The sequence below is a fragment of the Staurois parvus genome, unplaced genomic scaffold (genome assembly GCF_062004578.1).
Source record: "Staurois parvus isolate SC_StPar_1 unplaced genomic scaffold, SC_StPar_1.0 ptg000056l, whole genome shotgun sequence".
Lineage (NCBI taxonomy): Eukaryota > Metazoa > Chordata > Amphibia > Anura > Ranidae > Staurois > Staurois parvus.
The window spans coordinates 2,020,872-2,044,069 of record NW_028317852.1 but is presented as its reverse complement, the minus strand read 5'-3'; positions in this window follow the sequence as shown (position 1 = coordinate 2,044,069).

The following is a 23,198-nucleotide window of genomic DNA, read 5'->3' as shown; positions in this document are numbered from 1 at the left end:
GTAGCAGCTGTTTGCTCCCTACTATGTAATCACAGGCACATGCAGGGAACATGCATTAACATTCTTTATTAGTGATTGACAATGGCACATGTGCTACACAAAGATATTTTCAGATTTCCATGGACTTTTCCAGTATGTGAGCTTTGCCTGTGTGAGGTGGGATGTAATTAAACATTAAGCCCTGCACTGTAGATATCTGTCACATGTAAATCTTTTTATTTTAGAATGTAATATACATTAAAAAAAGCCTTTTGCTTTAGAATTATATACACTGTTCAAAAAAATTAAAGGAACACTTTGAAAACACATCAGATCTCAATGGGGAAAAATATCATGCTGGATATCTATACTGATATGGACTGGGTAATGTGTTACGAAAGTAAGGATGCCCCATCGTTTGATGGAAATGAAAATTATCAACCTACAAAGGACTGAATTCAAAGACACTCTGAAAATCAAAGTGAAAAATTTATGCAGCAGGCTAGTCTATTTTGCTGAAATTTTATTGCAGCAACTCAAAATGGCACTCAGTAGTTTGTATGGCCCCCACGTGCTTGTATGCTTGCCTGATAATGTGGGGGATGCTCCTAATGAGACAACAGATGGTGGCCTGGCGTATTTCCTCCCAGATCTGGAGTAGGACATCACTGAGCTCCTGGACAGTCTGTGGTGCAACCTGGCTGCATCGGATGGTCTGAAACATGATATTTCAGAGGTGTTCTATTGGATTTTGGTCAGGCAAGAGTGGGGGCCAATCAGTGGTATAATTTCCTTCATCCTTCAGGAACTGCCTGCATACTCTAGCCACATGAGGTCGAGCATTGTCGTGCACCAGGAGGAACCCAGGACCCACTGCACCAGCGTAGGGTCTGACAATGGGTCCAAGGATTTCATCCCATTACCTAATGGCAGTCAGGGTGCCACTGTCTAGCCTGTAGAGGTCAGTGAGTTCCTCCGTGGATATGCCTCTCCAGACCATCATTGACCCTCCCCAAAACGGTCATGTTACAGGCAGCATAATGTTTTCCATGGCTTCTCCAGACTTGTCTTCCCCCTATTGTCCTGCAAAACCAGGCATCACACATTTTCACAAAAACTTGCATCCAGAGTCAGAAATCAGTCCTTGAGCTTTGGTTTTGTTATTTTATTTAGGGGATTTGAACTGGGATAGGGTTAGGGGTGTACAGGTTGCCTAAGGGTACTGACAAGCTGAGGACAACTTCCTGGAACTATTTCTCTGCAGCACAGTCTGTAATGGAGAGCTAGCCAGCATCTCATTAGTGTAACATCCCAGACCCTAGATGAACTTCTCCTCTTCACCCAGCAATCTGGAGGTATCCCTGAGGAGGGGATCCATTTCCTGTCACTCTAAGGAGTAAGTAGTCACTGGTAGGTGGCTAATCTGGTTTTCAACCAGAGTGCTCCTTCCCCTATCTGCCCAGGGGGTGTAGGTGTGCTCACTCAGATCCTCTCCTGTACCGCTTGTGGGTTGGTGGCTGCTATCAGGCCGCTGGGCCACTCCTTGCCAAACAGCTGGTCCTCTCTCAGGGGGCCAGTGAGTTCCGAGCTTTCCTCTTTTCCATCTCCAGGTCTGCAGGTAGGCCCCATCCCACTGTGCCTCCTCGCAGCTTCCTTCCCTCAGCCTCACATCTTCCTCTCTATCTTCCACCCGAACTCTCTTGCTACTGAGCAGGCTCCAACACTTTTAGGGTGTCCGGCCCTTGCCAACCTCTAGTTGGGGATTGGCTAGGATCCCTCAAAAGTGCAACCAGCCACTCCATCCACCCACTGCTTCTAGGTCCTTCCTCTGAAAGCCTTAGAGCAGGGGGAATATCCAGAGGGGCTGGCCTGCAGATCTTCTCAGTCCTAATCACAATTTGACCTTTTGGCTATTACACCCAGGCTGCTACTCAGCCTTCTTCACTGATAATCAGGACTCTAGTTCTCTCTAGCTAAACTAGGAAAGTGCTACACCGGAGATCACAAACTACTAGCAGCAAGCATAGGTTTAGTTATATTACGGAATGCAAATGCCATGTCGACTAAGACTGAAATTATAGAAGCCATCGGAAAACCCATACATAAGCATTTTACTGGAATATTCTGTCTGGAATCATATGTGCTGGGGTAAGTTTAACATTTGTCACCATTTCCTGGGCACAGTCCCTATAATAAGGGGTCTTTTTCCAGGAAATTGTCATACCCTGATTCAACCCTGGGAACTGGGTAACATATAGTAACCATTGCAGTGTGCCCTGCAAGAGTGCCCTGCATGTGCATGGCTATTTGTGTGATGCACAGGCAGCTCAAGCTGCAACATGTAGGACTGATGCTTGCACAGTGTGACTTCATTTGGAGCCTGCAAACCACACTGCACTGGTTACTATATGGTGCCAGACTCCGGTATACAAATGCTTGGATGGCCAAAGAAGAAAAAGGGAATGGGGAAGAAGTCAAACACCAGCTGCAATACATGAATTACTTGCTCCTAAAGTGACTCCTGTTCTATGTGTGCTACCTAATCCTGACCCTTGTACTCTGTGTGTTACTGAATCCTGACCCCTGAACTCTGACCATTACTTAAAGTGATTAAAAAGGTTGTACTTTAAAAAAAATAACAAACATGTCATACTTACCTGCTCTGTGCTATGGTTTTGTACAGAGCAGCCCTCGATCCTCTTCTTTTTGGGTCAACGGCTGGTAGTCCTGGCTCCTTCCCCCTGAGCCGAGTGTCCCCAATAGCAAGTTTCTTGAGCAGACTCACTCCCAAGCTGTGCTCCTGTGAATGGACACTTTCCATTCACGCATAGCATATGGCTTGGCCTGCCCCATGCTCTCTCCGCTTGGATGTGATTGACAGCAGCAGGAACCAATGGCTCCAACTTCTGTGTGAGCCAATGAGGAGAGAGAGACCCAGGAGAGTCACTGATCTCATATACATTGCTGGATCGAGGTGGGGCTCAGGTTAGTATAAGGGGGGGGGGGGGCTGCACCCAGAAGGTTTTTTTTTACTTAATGCATAGAATGCATTAAGGTAAAAAACCTTCTGTCTTTAGAACCACTTTAATCCTGGTTCCTGAACTATCTGTATTGCCTAATCCTCAACCCTGAACTCTCTTACCTATTTCTTATCACTGAACTCTGTGCATTACTTAAGTCTGAGCCCTGAACTCTGTGCAGTACTAAATCCTGACCTCTGAACTATCTGCATTATTTAATCCTGATTCTTAAAGTGTTACTAAACCCAGGACCCTGCATTCACTATATCTGGTCTCCCACAGTACACAAAACACGGAAATGTAATTAATTTAGTAAATATAAACTGCTAAATTCCTTTTCTCATCAGCAGTTAGAGCAGTCTTGTGACTTCTATCAGTGTCCAGACGAGCACATGTTAAAACTTGTAGGAGGAGTTTTCATTCTGCTCTGGGAAGATTCAGGACCCCTGACCCTCTGCCTGGACAGTGTTGACCAAACTGATAATGCGCAGAGTGTCTCCACATGAGATGCCTTATCAGGAGATAAGAGGGGGGCACTGGAAGAAGGGGAGTATCAGAGAAGTCAGGATCAAACAGTGTTTTTTTTCGCAATGCAGAAGATTAACCCCTTAGGTTCCACAGCGAGTATAACAAGCACGTTTTACTGCATATACAGACTAATTTTACTGTGGTGGGTTTAGTAACACTTTAGTAAACACACCAGAGTAATCTCTGTTAAAAGTGGGTGTGGTCATTAGGATGTCCCCAGATTTCATTTTGAAAATCTGGTAACCATTGGGGAGTGGTGGTGGGATGGATGACATTTAGCTAAAATCATGCATGGGTTCTCTGTATGAGGGGTTGTTGCATTCTGCACAAATTACATAAATACAACGAGGCATAGAATTAGGTATTTATGACATCTGGCACTAAAAACATTGGGGTTGATTTACTAAAGACAAATATGCTGTTCACTGCCTTTTGCAAGGGAATTTTCCTTAGCTTAGTGAATTAGATGAAGCTCTGCTGATTTCCATTATCCAAACCTGACATTCCTGTAAACTGTATATTAACACAGGTAAAGTACAATTATGCGGCACTCACCCTCAATTGGGCCTGCTGATTTGCGCCAAGTTCTTTTCCCAAGTTCCCAAGACCTCCAGAATGGAAGACTATAGGAGCCCTGGGAGAATACCTCTTAAAGGGGAAGGCAAAGCTGACCTATTGTTTTTTTGTAATAGGTCCACATGTTAAGGGGAGAGTATATTATGAATGGTGCAACTCACCTGTGATATTGTTAGAGGTTAAGGAGCAAGAAAGATACACTGATTGCACAGGATCTGGAGAAAAGCCAATGTGAAGAGATTTATTTTTGTGGACATTTGTGTGTTATTCATATGTTTACAGAATTTTAGGATATTAAGGATTTGGACTATGGTTCACATTTTCACAAGGTATGCAGAACAATTTTCAGGGAATTGCTGTGAGATGGCTGGTTCATAGAAATGCACATACATTCGGCAATCTCTGCAGAATGTTAACCAGGCACACGCATACTCACAGCAATGTGCACGGAAATGCACACATGTGTACGGGCACACGCACAGTGCATGTTGGTGCCAAATGCATAATTTAAGGATGCTCCTACTCATGCTCAAGTGCTAACTGGTCTTCAGCTGTTTCCTGTGTCCTGCATTCATCCTGTGTGTAACTAAAGGAAGTTACTGTCCCGGCTTGCTCCTGACCTGAGCTTGGATTTTGCTCTTGACTTGCCACCTGTTCCTGACACAGCTTGTTCTTGACTTTGGCTCTGCTTATGATTCTGTACCTCGCTGACTGCCTGTTGATGACTCTGGCTAATCCTTTGACCACACTTCTGACTCTGATCTTGGCTACCCGACCTGTTGTGTCTGCCTGGCTGTCTGCTGTTGCGGCTCTGCGCCCTCTTAAGTGTTCCTGCTGCAAGTCTGCTTAGAGCTCTGACAAGTGAAGTAAAACAACAAGAAGCGCACCAACCTTGCGCATTACCTCAGTAACCAAAATTTATTTAGTAAAAGAATGGTACTCACAAACAGCGAATAAAAACAGGAATGTAAGTCCTCCAAGGGACTTTAAAGGCAAGAGGCCAGTGCGAATCCCATCATGCAGCTCTGAGGAAGAAGGCATGACCTTCGAAACGCGTCAGCTGTACTGAGTGGCTACCCCCATGATGGGATTCACACTGGCCTCTTGCCTTTAAAGTCCCTTGGAGGACTTACATGCCTGTTTTTATTCGCTGTTTGTGAGTACCATTCTTTTACTAAATAAATTTTGGTTACTGAGGTAATGCGCAAGGTTGGTGCGCTTCTTTTTGTTTTACTTCACAGTTCTGTTCGGGCTTCCCCAGCCTTGGTGTGGAGCTGCACGACCTTGTTTATTCCGGTGGTTGCTTTTCCGGAGTTTGATTTCATCTACTCACCACCAGCCTGGGTCCCGGAGCGCAGGAGAAATCGCATTTAGAGCTCTGACAAGCCACACTCCCTGGGCCTGCAACACAAGTGGAGCGCCCCTTTAACCTCGGTTTGACTACTGAGCAAATCACATCTACATGATACATGATTTTTTATCATTTTATAATTTTTTTTTATCATCTGGTTTTGGCTATAGTCTGTGCAACAAAGATTCATGAGTAATATTGCTGTATACAAAGGATAGAGATTATGCAACATATGTTAACCAGTTCCCGCCTGCCCACAGTACATTTACTGTGGATGGGTGGCATGAGGAAGCTGGATGACATACATGTACGCCATCCTGGTAGTTTGGGGCGCGCGTTTGTGCAACCGCTGCTAACCCACACTGTCTCTGCTACAGTGGGATTTTGTCAGCAGGTCCTGGCCAATGATTTATGGATGATACCTGCTGATTGACTGTAGCCAATCACAGCACAGAGCCCTGTGTTTACAAACACGCAGGACTTTGAACACAGATCAGTGATCAGGCTGTTTCTGCATCTTCACACAAACCAATTAGGATACACTTATTGGGATTTTTTTAAAATCAAAGTCATGTCACAGAATACATTTTGTCCTAAATTTTTGAAGACATTTGATTTTATCAGATATGTTTTATAACAAGAAGTAAAAAATATATAATTTTTTTTTAAAATGGTGGTCTTTTTTCATTTATATAACAAAAATAAAAAACACCCAGTGGTGAGCAAATACCACCAAAAGAAAGCTGTGAAAAAATTATATAAATTCAATTTGGGTACAGTGCGGCATGGCCGTGCAATTGCCAGGTAAAGTAGGACAGTGTTGAATAGCACAAAATAAATAAACAACCCCTATATACAAAATTACTTGATTACTATGAACTAAATTACAAAGTCTTATAGATAGTGACTAAGGCATTATTGGCTTCTATTTAGTCCCACAACCAATCCATGTAGACCATTTGGAAAATCAAAGAATTAATTCTGTATATTCATATATTTTCCAGAAGACAGCCCACAGAATACAAAATTGTCGGGGGGGGGGGGATTTTTCTTTTAAAGGACACCATGAAAGAAGACATGCCAACGTATGTTGAAAACATTTCAGGTCTCCTTATGTTGGAAATTATACCCTGTAATAAAAGAGGTCTGAATTACTAGTCTTGTTGTTAGTCACTGTTTTAATTTTATTTTTGGGTAACATTTTTTAGCTCTGTTGTAAGCTGTGTTAACTCATTTTTAAAGCTATTGTCTATGTAGTAAACTTTTATTCAAAATCTGGGCCTCCTTTTAAAACTCTTTCCAATTTCTTTGGATTCTATTAAACTGTCCAACAGGAATATTCATCTTCCATGGTTTATAACATGTAGCGCTACCCCTGCAGGAGCCGTTTTTGTCTTGCCCAGGGTTTCCTCTGGATTTCCTCCTGCAGCCAAACACACTGCATATTCTTAGTTAGGTGTACATAACTTCCACTCGTTACTCCAATGATCAGTCTAGGGGTTGTAGTTTTTCTGTTGTTATATTTGTTTTTAGAACTGGGATAGGAAAGGGATATAGTAGGATACTCCGAATCAAACTATGCACAATTGAGAACAGCTTTCTCAAAATGGAACTGTGTAGTAGACTGTACAGGTGTGGAGCAAAGTCCCTCTGTAGATCTGCAGACTTAGTGGACAATTGTTGTTCTGGACACCAGCCTGAGTCCCATCTAGCTTACACCTAGCAGCTGACTAAATAGGGCCCAAGGGGGAGGGGGGCTTTAAACATCATAAGTTCCAGGATCAATTTAGAACAGTCTGTACTCACAAGGCCCTTGCCGAAGGTCACCTAACTCCGTGATACCAGACAGGATCTGTAGACACCCCTCTCGGTCAGCTCTCAAAAGCATCCTGGGTTTCAGCATTCTGGCCTTCAGGTTGCCCACCTGAGGCCTCCTGTCAGCATGAGCTAGAGAGGCAGCTGCCTCCTCTGGTTGGAACTCCCTTCTCCCAGGAAGAGGAAGAACCCAGATCACATGTAGTCACTGAATATAAATACTAGTACCCAATGTTCTCATGGGCACCACTCCCTGTAATTGGCTGGAACTGCATCCATATTCATGCTGCTGATCTGCATGGGTCACTCTTGTTCACCGACAACCTTCCAAGGTCTCCTGGATACAGAGGAGTCAATCACAGTAGCAGCACGGTGAGCCACACAGGATCTCACACTAAACAATAGTAGATTTGTGTTAAGCAGAGAAGATGCTATGTTTTACCTATAAGTTTCCTGTTAGGCAGAAGTCTACACTATACTAAACTAGAATATATACATCCTAGCAACCTACCAAGGAAGGTGATACATGTACTGTGGAAATGTAGATACCTGTTATTATCCACCGTTTTAACAGCTTCCTGTCTGCCCTATTGCAGAAGTACTGCTACAGGGCGGCATGGGTGCGCAAAATCACGTATATAGCCACGGCTGTCAATCACCAGGTCCTGGCCGGTGATTACTCGCCAGCGCCCAGTGATTGCCGAGCATCTCCGACGGGGGGGGGGGGGGAAGAACTGTTTGTTGACAGTTTTCTTACCTGTCCGCTCCTGCACACTGTTTTACATGGCTGTGCACAGCACAGCCATGCGAAGCAGTGTGCTTACAGAGAAGCACACAGACTCAGCCCCTAGTAAAACAGCACACAGTTAACCCTTTGATCTCCCCACATGGTAACCCCTTCCTGCCCAGTGCCATTAGTACAGTATCAATGCTTGTTTTTTGCACTGATCACTGTATTGGTGTCACTGGGGATGTCAGTGACACCAAGTTGGTTCCCCCCAGTGTTAGAATGTCCACCGCAGTCATGCTATAATTCTCTGATCGCCACCATTACTAGTAAAAATAAAAATTCCCAGAATGTATACTGCCATTTGTAAATGCTATAACTAATTAATTTACACATATTGGGATTTTTTTTAGCAAAGACATGTAGCAGAATACATTTTGGCCTAAATTTATGATGATATTTGATTTTTTGAATTCTTTTTACTGAACATGTTTAATAGCAAAATGTCAAAAGTACTGGTTTTTCTCAAAATTTTTTTTTGTTTTAATTTAAAAATGCACAGGCAATCAAATACCACCAAAAGAAAGCTCTATTAGTGGTAAAAGGATGTAAATTTCATTTGGGTGCATCATTGAATGACTGCGCAATTGTCAGTTAAAGTAATGCAGTGCCGTATCGCAAAAAATTGCCTGGTCAGGAGGGGGGTAAATCCTCTGGAGTAAAAGTGGTTAAAATGAGTATTAGTAAATACCCTCTCTCCTGGCTCCAGTTATGGTACTTCTCCCCTGCCCCCCCCCCAAAAAAAAATCAATATTTGTATTATTATAATTCACTTCAAAGTTTAGGTGATGGATCTCCTTTCCAAATGCAGATGATATCAGCTATTAATATATATTAAAGGATGAAGCTCTCACTGATCTCCTGACTGTTGTAAACAAATTGGTCCTCAGAGAGAGTGATCCATGTATAGATTACTGAAGCTCAGTGTGAACCTTGTACCCATAGCTGTTCCTTTAATTTGAACATAAATTTGTCAAGGAAAGTTAAAAAAATGTTTTGTTAGAATAAACGCAATAGAATTCAAGATAAACTTTTGTTGATTGATAGGCATGAAATGATCCCATTGTATATAAAACTTTATTGTCGGCAGTCCATTCTGGCAAGGGATATTAGAATAAAGTGTAAGTACTTTTAATGTAACCCAAAAATAGCCAGAAGTTCTTACAATATCTCCTACCTTTTTATAAAAGATGCACAGAGTATTTTTAATATAAGAAGGGAGTCATTTCATAAATTTTTGAATGTTTGAATCCACATGTGATAAATTGCTGGTTAGGGAAATAATCCCTGAAATAACTAGGTGACCCAGTGGATGTGTAAGGGTCTTATGTATTATTGGGAGATTGTACATAAAAGGGAATACTAGGATGAATAATTTAAAAAATTTAATTATTTTTTGTGAATAGGTTCAACTAATTAAAGATGTAAATTCTTCACTATAAGAATTTGTAGGTTCTACCTTAAGTATTCTGTGGGCTTCTGATATGTAATCAGATTTATTCTCTATCTCAACTCCTACACCCTTATCGGCTTTTCTAATAATAATCTGTTCATTGTCAACTTGAGATTTAAATGCTCTGCTTTTCCTTTTGTTCATATTCTACTTCATAAAAAAATGTTTTGTTAGATCACGCAGATCCTTGGAAACTAAAGTGTTAAATGTTTCTAAAAACATATCCTACACCTTTTACGTTTTTGCCATCACCATTACATGACATTGGAGGGACACTAGTAAAATGTTTAGTAAATGTTTATTGCAGTCATATTTCTTTACGTACACATGCAATACACTTTGCATGACAGTTTAATTGATTTATTTAGACTAGTGATTCTGTTTGAGTTAGATTTTCATACTTTAAAATTTAGGCTTCAAAATTTAAATGGCTAATCATTATTATCCCCCCCCTTGTCTTTTTTTTGTGTGCTTGGGCATCATTTCCCTGCCTTAATCATATTAATTGTACTTTAAAATACATGCAGTATTGATTTGATCTGTTTTTAGTCAGTATTAGGATGCATGGCACAAACCAATTATCAAATGTTTATGGTGCATTTGCATATAGTATGTTGTAGACAGAATAGAAGCATAAAGAAGTATTTCCGCTGGTGCCTGATTCTGAGTCAGCTGTTGGCTAGTGTCCGAAGTGCTGGCTGGTGTCCAATTCAGTCTCTGGTGGTCTGTTCCATCTTATATTGGCAGCCATAGTGGGTCTAGATTAGAGAGTGCCTTGGCAGGGGTTTTGTATTGTATTTTACTGAGATTAACGGGAGCTGTCTCTGCCGGATGTATCCTATAACAATGCTTTGCTTGCTTATGCAGGTGTTTGTGCAGCGTGCTCAATTACAGCCTCAAGTGGTATACTAGGTAACACTAGTGGTACATTAAATTCAGTAGGTTTTAATATACGTAATATTAAGCGTATGTTTATAATGAAAATTCTGTGTATTATCAAATATACTGGGTCATTTGGAGTTAAATATCATGTGCTTAATTTATGAGTAACTAATTCATAATTAATTGAAGAGTAAAAAACATTCCCCTCTGGGTGAACTGGGTGATCTGTATGCATTGCAAGCATTTTAACAAACTTTGTTGCAGATTCATACATTTTGTTATTCAGAAGAAATAGCTGTTTGTCTGTGTCCGTGAACAAAGTGAATGTGAATGGGAGTGACTTTATAATGAACAATTAGCTGCTGCACTTGCAGGGTTCTAATGAGGAAAGTGGTAGGGTCTGTATCCTTTTAGATGTGATTTTCCTTTAGAAGTATCTCACCAAAATGAAATTTTTGTTACAGAGGATGCCTAAAATCTGACCTTTATTTTAGTGCAGAATTCTTTGCACAAGCAGGATATGACACTTCTGGAGGGAGTTCCATACATCAAATGTGTACTGGACGCCTCCAGGTTGTCATATTGCATTGATTTTTACACAACATTGCAGATTGAAAAGGAAAGGTGATTTGTAATATCATTCAACTACATTATGACTTGTATAGCAATTGTATGTTACATATATATATATATATATATATATATATATATTTATATATACAGTATATATATATATAAAAATGTGTGTTTTGATGATTATGTTACTCCAGAAGAGGGACTGATGTTTGAGCTGAAATGCTTTGGATTTTTTTTTTTTTTTTAAAATGTGACTTTTGATACATGAAGTTGGATCCCTCTGGTTTTACACTCTGTGGATGCACAAAGAATTATAGCTGTAGCCATCAAAGAATACACCTGGCAATTGAATTGGGTGAGTCTTTCCATGTGAGTGCATCCTTGGTATTAGATCTTGCTGTACTTAAATGTGACTCTCCTTCATTCGTCAGTGATTGAAGGTTATTCTTGGACCTAGAAATCTTTGTGTTGAGAATGACTAATATTTAGCCTAGGTTCACAGTATGAACTGCATGTAATTCGCACAGGAATCGCACCGTATTCCTGTGCAATCTGCGTGCAATTCTGTGTGGTGCAATTGGAGCCCATTCATTTTGAATGGGCTCCAATCGCACCACATCATACAAAAGAAGGGCAGGCACCCTTTTTGGAGCCACACTGCAGACGCATTGCATAGTCGTTTTGTATCATGCAATGGGGTGCACGCAAACTGCAATGTGATTGCGATGCATTTGGGGTGTTGTTGACTTTATATTGACACCCGCAGAGGATCACAAACACAGTGCAATTGCAATATGGTGTGGGAAATGCACAGAGTTTCCCACACTGCACACATGTGAACTGGGGCTTGATTGCCTTGATACACAGGTTTGTGTTTTTCCGGCAACCTACGACCCGATTCACATATATGTGGTGCAGGAAATGCAGCGAATCCTTCGCGTTACCCACACCTCATTGACATTGCACCCAATTCATGGGATCTTCCATTGATGTCATTATATTAACCTCCTTGGCGGTATGATTCTTTCCGATTTTTTTGTGCTGAAAGCAGTACCATTTTTTTGCATGGAAATATGTAGTTTTTTATTGTAGGCTGTAATTTTTAGGAATAACTCACTGAAATCTGTACAAACAAGAGTCTTTTAAACATTCCGGATATGATAAAATTTGAAACACGAAATCATAAATTATAATTTAATAAATAATCATAAAAAATAATAATTTAATAACAATAAATTTAATTCAATAATATAATCAAACCAAAAACACTGAAATTTCAAATACAGAGGCAAATTCGCACAGCGCTAAGCAAAGTCGCAAAATCGTTTTCAGTGTCTGATGACGAATTTCCCCACGAATCATTATCACTCAATTCTGCAAGTGGTTCTGATTTACTATCGCTGCTCTAAAACCGCTTTTGACGTAAAGGGACGCTTTTTGGACTCCATGGACTTTTCTAAGTTTCCAGGCAGAAAGAACATTCAAAATGCAGGCAGGGCGCCGGACAAAGCAGTAGGGACAAAATATATGTGAAATGCATTGAAACAGCAATGACAGCAAAAATGAAATTTTTTAAAAATTTCAAATTTCCTGCTGGTTCCGGCACCCGTATGTGCCGACGTCACAGGGACCGGAACACAGAAGCCGGATGCCGGCATCGGTCAGAGGAGATGGCCGGGGACGCTGCAGGGGACACATCGCGGGAGCGAAGGACAAGGTAAGTGCTGCAGGGACCCCCAGAGCAGCGCCGCATGGTAAGCCCGAGTGTAGCTCGGGGTTACCGCTCTCGGTATAGAAATTTTACCCCGAGCTACACTTGGGATTACCGCTAAGGATGTTAATAACACCCCAAAAAAAAGATTGCAAAATGCAGTGTGAATAACTCATGCAATTTGATTCCGTTATGGCAAAAAAAAGGTTCCTGCACCATTTTCATGCAGGTGTGATGCAAACTGGGATGATACAAAATGAATGGGCTCAAATCGTACTGCAAAGAATGGCATGTGGTTTGAACAGCAGTGCGGTGCAATTCCTGTCTGAATCACATGTGATTTCCTACACCACTATAGTGTGAACGCACTCTAAATAGGGGAGCACCATGGATCTGCTGGAACTCTTCAAAGTTCCTTATTCTCTTTTATTTCCCTTCAGTTTACATCCCCCTGTGAGATTGCATGGTGGCTGCTGAGCAGTTTCCAACATACTAGAGACTGTTTCCATGCGATTTACAATCTCCACTTTTTCCACAAATAAGAACTGTTAAGACATTATATGACACCTTAGAGATTGGATTAAAATGACCGTTATCCATGTGCCTATAAATGCCAGGGTATGTTCCTGATGCTCATTAAAGCTTACTAGAAAGAACATATTATATCTTCAACATTACATGAATAAGTCTAGTTGAACATTTCTAAATACTACTATCTTCATTTTATAAAAGATAATCCTCTCTTGGGCCATTCACTTACCAGTGTTATATTAGGTGATCCACTTTTGGCCCTATCACTTACCATCATGAGGTCAACAATGTTGAGTTTAGAACCTACACTTTGCATGGAAGTGAACTGGTAACGGATCCAAAGAATTCAAAAGAAACAATAGGAATATGCAATTAGAGTTATATGGAAATCTCTTCTTGGTCCTGTCCTAAGTTCTAGGCAGCATATTGTTTAGAAGGTTATGAGTGCTAACTATTTGTTATTGACCTAAAGCTACATATGCAAAATTGTCGTCAATGTTTCACCTACAGGGTATCATGCATAGATGAACACAGCTCATAAATGGCTTCATATTTAGCAAGATGGATTAATTCGCTTTTGAAATTAAATTAAATGGTCGTGGCAGTTGATAAGTTGAATGATCCATTCGTTCCTATCCTTCCCTATTATACAAAACATTCAAAATGACTATTACAAAGACGTAAGCAAGCAGCATAAAATTGTAATTATTTTTCACGATCTTGCTCCTGGGGCAGCACTTTTGTCTCCAAACTTTGGAATTATGCTCAAATCCCCTTGTTCACCATGTTCTAGTTTCCATCTAAAAATAGCGTTCTGTATCGTATCTCACTGAAAGGATTTAAAATGAGTTGTCATGTATTGAGGTGATTTCCACTATCTCGGTAATTGAACAAATGTAAGGGAGCATTTTCTGCTGGTGGCTCTGATGCTGATACAAAGACAACAATTTGCTTAGAGTGATGTTGATTTATTCCCGGAACTTGCTCAATCATCCTTAAATAAAAGTATATGTCAGCTTGTTAAGCACAAAGGAACAAAGGAAAGAGGCTTTGTTTTGAGCATGCCACACTTCTATAACCCTGTTTTTTGATAACCTTCCAAGTTCCCCATTTTCTTATACTAATAGGCAACACACAGAGACAGTAACTGCAGCTTAAGTTATATATTTGTGTGACCTCTGTGGACTTGATACCAGTTACAAGAAGCTAGAACAAGAACTGGCAGGATTAGGCCGATAGATGTATGCAGAAGTGGTCCTGTACCCGTCGAATGTTTGGTACACAAGAGAATAGGAGACACAAGGTCAAAGCATGCTGAGTTTGATACAGGATTCTAGTAAGGTAAAAACAAGTGTCAGGCTAGGACAGAATGGATAATAATGGACAAAAAAAGGTCAAAGAAAGTTTAATCAGTATAAAGAATTCCCAGAACAGATTATGCTGAACAAATAGCCAGCACTTACTCCATTAAGAAAGAAAATTACAGTCAATGTTGTTGTAATAAAAAGAGAAAGTACATGAGTTTACAAGCAAAACTCTTCCCAGTGTTCCAGAAATGTAAAGTGCATGCCTGTAATAAAGGTGACTTAAAGAGGAAGTTGACCCTGTGCATGGTAGTTACATTAGAAACAGCAAAGAAATCCTACCGCCTTTCCTAATGCATCCCTACAAGTTCAAAATACCATCCTATGAAATTGCCATCTGTTTCCAGCCACACCAAGTCCCCCATAATGTTGTTCACCCATTTCCTCCTATTAACTACCTTAGATCTCTGCTGTGGCAGAAGGTACAATAGCAGAGCTGTGCACAATCTTTCATGACCAGCTCTGCTTTTGTACCTTGTTCTCTCCTCCTATAGCACAGATCAAAAGCAAAAGACAGGAGGAAGGGGAGTGAGTGACACCATGGGGGGCTTGGTGTCGATGAAAATAGATGGAAGCTTTAAAAGTTGATAGCACAGGAACAGAAACACAGATGCATTCATGCCTACAAGTATAATTTTGGAAAACTCAATAAACATGTGCAGGTCAACTTCCTCTTTAAAGCTAAACTCTGAGAATCAACATCCCCCTTACCTCCTACCAGGGGTGTCAAACTGGCAGCCCTCCAGCTGTTGCAAAACTACAAGTCCCATCATGCCTTTACCTTTGGAAGTCATGCTTGTAACTGTCAATCTTGCAATGCCTCATGGGCCTTGTAGTTTGGCAACAGCTGGAGGGCCGCCAGTTTACACGTGTCCTACACCATTCCAATCTCCTCCCCCCATTGCAGTATTTTATGCTTTTTTCAGGATTTACCCTATCATCAGGGTAAGACTGATGACCAGTCTTCAGGCTGGTCCTATGATGCCACAGGGTCTTAATCCTCTTTGCCTTTTCTCCTGGCTGGTCTTCAATAATGCACTGCACAGAGCAGCTCTGACATAATAATATCAGGGGACGAACTATAAAATTGGCACCCCAACCCCCTCCCTGTTTAATCACATCAATGACACCAATAATGGGGCACTATTCCTCCCACTGACACCAATGACACTTACCTTGCTGACCCCTGCTCCAGCCTAGGCTCCTTCCCTCTCCCATCCACAGCCAGCATACCTGGTTGCAGCAGCACCATCTGCACAGCACACTTACCGGTCAGCTGTCTTCTTCCCTTGCTCCTGCCGCTTCCTCACTCGATCTTCGTTCTGCCGCTTGGCTCCTCCTCTCCAAGCTCCACCTCCTCGCAGGTGATTGGCCGCCTGTGTGCCTATCCTGAGCTACAGTTCTGCTGCCCAATCACCGGTGAGGAGGCGGAGCTTGCAGAGGGAGGTACAAGCTGCCATAGGCTGTCCAGTGGTCCCAAGGGTGTGGCCAGATGACAGGGGCAGCGTGTCATCCCGCCCACACATCTCGTCCAGGGAAAAGAAGACACCGGACCTGCAGATCTCTCTACCCATCCTCCAGCAGCACCTCCTGGACTGGATCGTAGTGGGACTGGGACACGGAGCCAGGTAAGACACAGAAGCCTGCTGCCCGCCCCTGTACTAAGTGTCTCTTCCGTTGGAAGGGAGGGCGCGGCATTGCCCCCCCCAAAAGTGCCGCCTTAGGCAAACGCCTTGTTTGCCTTGCGGCAAATATGCCCCTTGTTGTGAGCCTCATTTTGGCGCCCCTGTACCTTGGCGCCCGGGTACATATGTACCCCCCTGTCCCCCCTAGCTATGCCTCTGGAGTAGTGCACCGTGGTTACATCCCCTCAGGGGTGAGTCCGTGACGCTATGCACTCCCAGTAAGTCTTCAAGACATAAGATGTTTAATGGTGAAAAAGAGTTGCTGAAGGAGACAGCGTGAGAGAGGACATGAGTATCACAGCCACAGGTGCTGTTTTAATTAAAAAAATTTAGCCTAGAGTTGAGTTTTTGAACTTCTTACAAACAAACTATATTCCAAATAGTCCACTTACTTTTTAATTCCAAAGCTGAAATGCAGACATATAATACAAAATATTAATGAAATGTATTGATAATGCAACTAGTATAAATACCTACATTTAACCTGATTTTATGGCCTTGTCATATACTGTTCATTTTTACTCTAGGATAGGGTGGGGAAGCTGGTCAGATGTCCTGCTTTGACATCTGCTGTCAAGGGACATGCTGATAGGAGGGGAGAACAGCATGATGACCTCATCAGTCAGTTTCTATTCTTCGAAGGTGCAGTCACATGCTGGTGGAAAGGAGATAATCTAGCTGCGTTCCTTAAAGTGGCTCTGCTGCCAGTATGAATTTAAAATAAAGCTCCCTGTAAAAAAAAAAATAATAATATAAGAACTTACCCTTCTGCTACCCGTGCCACTGAACACCATTATCCTTCTAGTTCTGCTGACAGACTGACACTTCTGTGAGTGCAGTTCTTTTGTGTCCCCTGCGGGGATCCTAGCTGACCCCTATGTCTCTACTGTGTCCTGTAGTGTATTATTTTGAGTGCAGCAGAAAAAAAAATGTAACCCATCTGTCTGTGCTATTTATCATAGCTGAGTAAATCGCAGAACCGGATGCAAAGAAATACAAATTCTTTGGAAGGTAGAACAGCAACTATATAGGCTTTAATCTCTACATTCAGCTATTTGCCTAGAATCCAACTTTAAATTTTGGATACTGTTAGAAAAAAGATCTCAAATAATTTTTATATTACCATCTCATACATGCCAGAAACCAGGGCTGAAGCATGAGCACCAGAAACAGTACAACCTGTAAAAAATGACTGAAAACCCAGTTAAGTATTTGAAGGAAGAAAGGCTTCTTTCACTATAGACATTTTGTTGTCTCAAAGCGGAAACTAAAATTACCCTAAGACAACCCATTGATAACATTTTCACATGCTAATACTATGAAGTAGTATATATTTTGTAATAAATATTTTGTAATAAATGTGATGGCTAGTAATAAAAACTAGTGGCATTTTGCATAATAACAGTAATTTGGCAGCCCCCAAGTGGCACCATGCTCAATTAGCACGTTGTAATGAAGGCTAGGAGATGTAATTTTAATGAAAGATGATATGAATCAAAACAGACCTTTATTTCCATTAAATCAAGCAGAAAACAGGAAGAAATTAAATATTTATTAATGGATAATATTGGTGGTATTTCCCATCTGTACTCAGTGGCGCAGATACATCTATTCCAGAAACTGCCTGCTAAATTAAATTGAATTAATATAAAAAAAACATGCACCCACACATATCATAAATATAAATCAATACAAACTGGGTCCCCAGCACACTTAAAAACCTAGTACATCATATATATGTAGTGGCACTCCCTAGGGATTTGCTGGATAGATTGGTCCTTTTGCCATTCTTCAGTGGTGTACTTCCCTGAACTAGGCCCGTTCTTACTGATACATCTGTAGCATAAAGTTGGCTTTATTAACAAACAAAAGCCCATGGGCAAAAGGTTTAGCTAAACAGTATATTAATAACAATACAAGCTCAATAATAAATTCATAACCAAACACAATTAGAACTGAACTAAGAGTTAGGCCATACATGACTTGTTTTTTTTTTTTTTTTCATTCAGCCAGAGTGTTGAACGAATGAAAATTAATTGATTCCCCCATCCGCACATTCTATGCAGATGGGAAAATCCCTCCCATGGCAATATTGTACCCTAACAAAAGGGAGGCTTCCCTGTTGTTAGAGTACACTATTGCCGCCTCTATAGCCAGCGGCACTGATCGAGTGAATATTTTCCAACAGGCTGGGTGTCCAGAAGTCAATCGCAAGATCATCTTCTGTACAACCAGCTTGCCCATAGATGGACTGATCTTTGACATTAACTATCTGATCTTTCTATGAATCAGAGGACCTTGACTATGCCATTGGTCAATGGAGAGGTAGGAGCTCAGTCCAGCCCATGGATTCCTCTTGGATTGCACTCTCCTTGAGTATTATATGTACTCCAAAGGGGAGGAAGAAGCTCCTAAACTGAGAGGCAGAAAGGGCAGCGACATTAGAATAAAAGCTGGTGGCCAAAAATACCTCTCACCACAATTGCAGGTCCTGATCAGGTTTTAGGAGGCCAAGTCATGCCACATAGTTAGGATTTCCCTCTCAAGCTCTTCTTTGCAGCTTGGCACAGGAGCGCAGCAGGCAGGTCTTTAGCTCTCCCTCTCACACAGCTCAGTTCTCTCTTTGCAGTTTTGTCCTAAGCACTGTACAGCTCTACACACACAGCACTATGCCACTAGGCCCTCTGTGTCTCCACCTAGTATCACAGTTCACAGTAGCAGCTATATAGCCCAGTTGTCCCCAATGAGGGTTCAATTCCCCCTGCTGTGTGATGCCAGTGGGCAAAGCGGGTTAGGTCCAAGTTTAGAAGGCAGCCAATCTCTGTCCTGCTTTTTTCTGGTTTCCACCAAAATTGCTGCCACTTTACTTAAGCTGGGGACACTTTCTCCTATCTGCACTGTGCCTCTCTTGGTGTCTGGTGAGTGGGAATTGACCATATGGAGTCCTCTTCTCATCTACCTGCTTCTCCTAGCTGCAAAGATCTATCTAGCAGTAGGAGAAATAGAAGCAGGCTGTAGGGATGTAGCAGGGAGTGCTCTGGTTGTGTGGGCTACATATATGTATATATTTTTTTTAACATATGCATATTGGTAATGCATATTTCTCCATTTATGGCATCATTATCCAGTTGATCCTTTTATTACACATATTGCAGAAAATAGATCAATTAAGGTTTCGTTATACTGCATTACTTTAGATTTGGTAATACAGCTTAGATAAAGATGTATTATAAATAACTGTTATTATATATCTATACCAGTATTTCCCATCTTACCTAGTTAGTGATATCCTCTTTATGACAAGACACACCACTTTCTTTAATATGATTCTAAATGTTCTGAATATCTCTACACCTTCTCAGGAGCAAGGCATATCATATATAGGAGTAGTATCCTGTGCATTCTGAAAACTTCATACTTTCTTGAAATGTTTTTGTAGAAGTCCTGAAGCATTTTAGTGGGTTATCAACAATTGTTGACAGGTGCACAAAGTGGAAATATATTGCACACCTTGGGGTCAAGGGTAAATCCACAAATCTTCAATAATGTTTAGTGACTAGGTAAAATATGAAAGTGTTAACTTCATACCTCTCAACCATCCCAAATTCCACAGGATTGTCCCAGGATTATAACAGAATACCAGAGTCCTGCCGTGTCTTGGACTCAACAACCAAAACACTCATTCTGGTACTCAACTCCACATTTAGGGCTGGGCAGTTCTCTGCTGGACACTTTGCTACTACACATCAGTGTGGGGAGGTAGTTTGATAATACTCAGTTTCACCAGAAGGCCAGCTTAGAGAAGGACTACATCTCCCACAAACCCTTTTGCCTCATCAGCTGTCCCTGTGCAACTGAGGTGGCTGAGAAGGAGAGAGTTTAAATAGAATTAATTGTATGCAGATTGCATCAGTGGTGTATTTAGGTTTTGTGCTGCCCTAGGCAACACAAAAATTGGCGCCCCCCCACGCAGAGAGAGCCTGACAATGACCAACAATACCGCTGCCCCCCACCAGAGAGAACCTTCCACTACCACTGCCCCCCAACACCAGCCACCATCCCCCATAGCAAGAGAAAGACACTCATCTTCACAGCTCCGGACATCCCCAGGAACGAGAGTTGGGCTGTGCATACACCGTCATGAAACCTGAAGCCTCTCTTGGAACCCACCAGGTCCCCATGCTGCATGTGTCCCTTCTTCCATCCCTTCTTCCAAGGGGAAGTGCTGTCTCCCCTGAAAAATGCCGCCCTAGGCAAATGCCTTGTTTGCCTTGTGGTAAATACACCCATGGATTGCATGCAGGTTTTATGAATGGTCAGACATTGGCAAATCAGGTAAGACACTCCCTGTATTATGAATAGCTCTGCTGAATTCAGTCAGACATAAAATGCATGCTGCAGGGAATGTTGGACAGCTTTTTTAGCCAGGTTTGTGTGTCAGGCGTGTGACAGCTCTGAAGGGTTAAGTCCTAATATTTAGAACATAATATATGGCATCGCAGTGCACCAATGTATATGACATGACTTACTGCAGTGCCCTGGTGTGAATTGCAAATGGGCCGTCTGCTGACCACCAAAGCCTTAGAAAGGGTGTGGGGATTCTTCCTGCAACCTATGCAAATGCTGGAAGAAATTTAGCTTCCCTCTAAGCCCTCATACACTCTGGACGTTTTGATAACCCTGATAATGTTAGCTATGTAAAGTCACGTTAAAAACGTGAGATTTTCAGCTTTTTTTAGCGTTTTTGCATTAGCGTTTAGCAGCGTGTTGCTGCGTTTTGCTGCATTTGCATTTTTAGCCTTTTTTTATCACAAAAAAAGTCCACAAACGCCGGTTTGGGGTGTTTTACCTCATTTTACTGCGTTTTGCTGCTTTTTTCAGCGTTTTTCAGTGTTAGAGCGTTTTTACAGCTAAAAATATCCTTTAGAAACCCACTAGTCCTGGGTTTTTTATCCAGCCATAAAATGTCCCAGCCAAAAAACATTGATTACAGTCTACGTGTGCATGGACACATAGGATAACATGCTGGGGGGTTTACTGGCTGTAGGAAAAAACGTCAAAAGCCAAAAACAACAGCTGTAAAAACGTCCCGTGTGCATGAGGACTCCTACTCCTGGGCTGCATTATATAAGCTGTAATTTTTGTTATAGTTAGCATTACACACTTCTGATCACAGTGTTGATTGTCTCAACAATTGCTGGTTGCTCTGTAGTCCCCAACTATTTTATTTACATTATTCTTAAGGTAGGATCAAAGTGTCAGCATCTGTCTATATACTGTGCAGAGAAAAGCAAGTGTGATGAAGCAGTTTCAATTCTTAGTCCTCATGGACACTAGACGTTTTGATAACACTGGTAATGTTAGCTGTGTAAAGTCATGTTAAAAACATGAGTTTTTCAGCTTTTATTTAGCGCTTTTGCATTGGCGTTTAGCAACATTTTCCAGCGTTTTTCCACGTTTGAATTTTTTAGCATTGTTGGTGGGTTTTATATTCAAAAAAATATTGTTTTTTGGTCAACAAAAGTCCAAAAATGCCAGTTTGCAGCGTTTTACCGCTTTTTTTTTTAGCATTAGAGCGTTTTTACAGCTAAAAAACTCCTCTAGAAACCCACTAGTCCTGGGTTTTTTTTCCAGCCAAACAATGTTGATTACAGTCTGAGTGCATGGAGACATAGGATAACATGCTGGGGGGTTTACTGGCTGTAGAAAAAAACCGTCAAAAGCCAAAAACAGCAGCTGTAAAAACGTCAAGTGTGCATGAAGACTAAATAATGAGCCTTTTTGCTGTGGGTTATGTATGTAAGACTTTCATTTGTGCCATTGTAATTATTTTGTAAGTATAGGGATTGCATCAGACATGTACAGAGTGTACGCTAGTAGGTGCAGACTCTATTATGACACAGCCAATAATCACCACAATTTAACTACATCCACTTTTTGTAGGGGTCCGCGCATGCTGCAGGTCCTCATCTGCCTAATGTGTCCCTCTTTATCAAGTTTTAAAGTTTGGATTTAGGACTAATTGAAAGACCCTTGTTTTAGTTGATGCATACCACTAGATGCAAGTAGCCATATCTTTAAAACTTTGTTCTTATTGTGATTTCTTTAGTAACCTCATTGTTAAAGGATATGTTCACCTTCAGGAACATTTTACATGTTCCATCCATTTTTAGGGTGGAACATGTAACATGTTCCCACTCCTGCAGCAGCTCTGCAATCCAAGCCCTGTGTGTGACAGCAGTACGGGAAAAAGTTCCCTGTACCAATTGTCACTTTTTGAAAAGAGCGCAGCTGTGTGGGGCTCCGCCCACATGGCCACGTCTTTCATTCACAGAGTTCTGTGAATTAATCAACTCCTTTGTGGATGTCGGCTTGTAGTTCTCAATGAACTATCACTGCGCTGTTGAGCGCCATGGTAGTTCGTTGATTCTTCCTGTCAGTGTGAAACTGCCTACCTGTACAATATATGGGCAGACAGCTTACACTGACAAAAAAAACCAAAAAGAATAGCAAGTGCTTCAGGGATGATAAGCTGCTAGAACTAAAAGGTGAACCAACCAAAATATATAAATATAAGCAAAAAGTGCACCGCTAAAATTATGTATATAAAAATTGTGTATAAAAAATTCATATAACTATAAATGGGCTATATAAAGTTTAAAAACAATTGCCCTATCACTACGGCACAATCAATTATTTGCCTTAACAGCAATCAACAAGATAAATAAATATAGTAAATATATGAATTAATTAATACACCACTAATAGTGCAAAAAAGTGCCAGTGCAAAATGACATTAGTTCATGAAATTCCAATATTAAATCGGTATCCCTGTGAAGACATGTGTGTGCACGAAACGTGTCGGGAGGGACCATACGTGCTGATGTCACACTGCCGAGTCCATGTTTGGGCCGGCAGCCATCTTTGCTCCGTGTGGTGA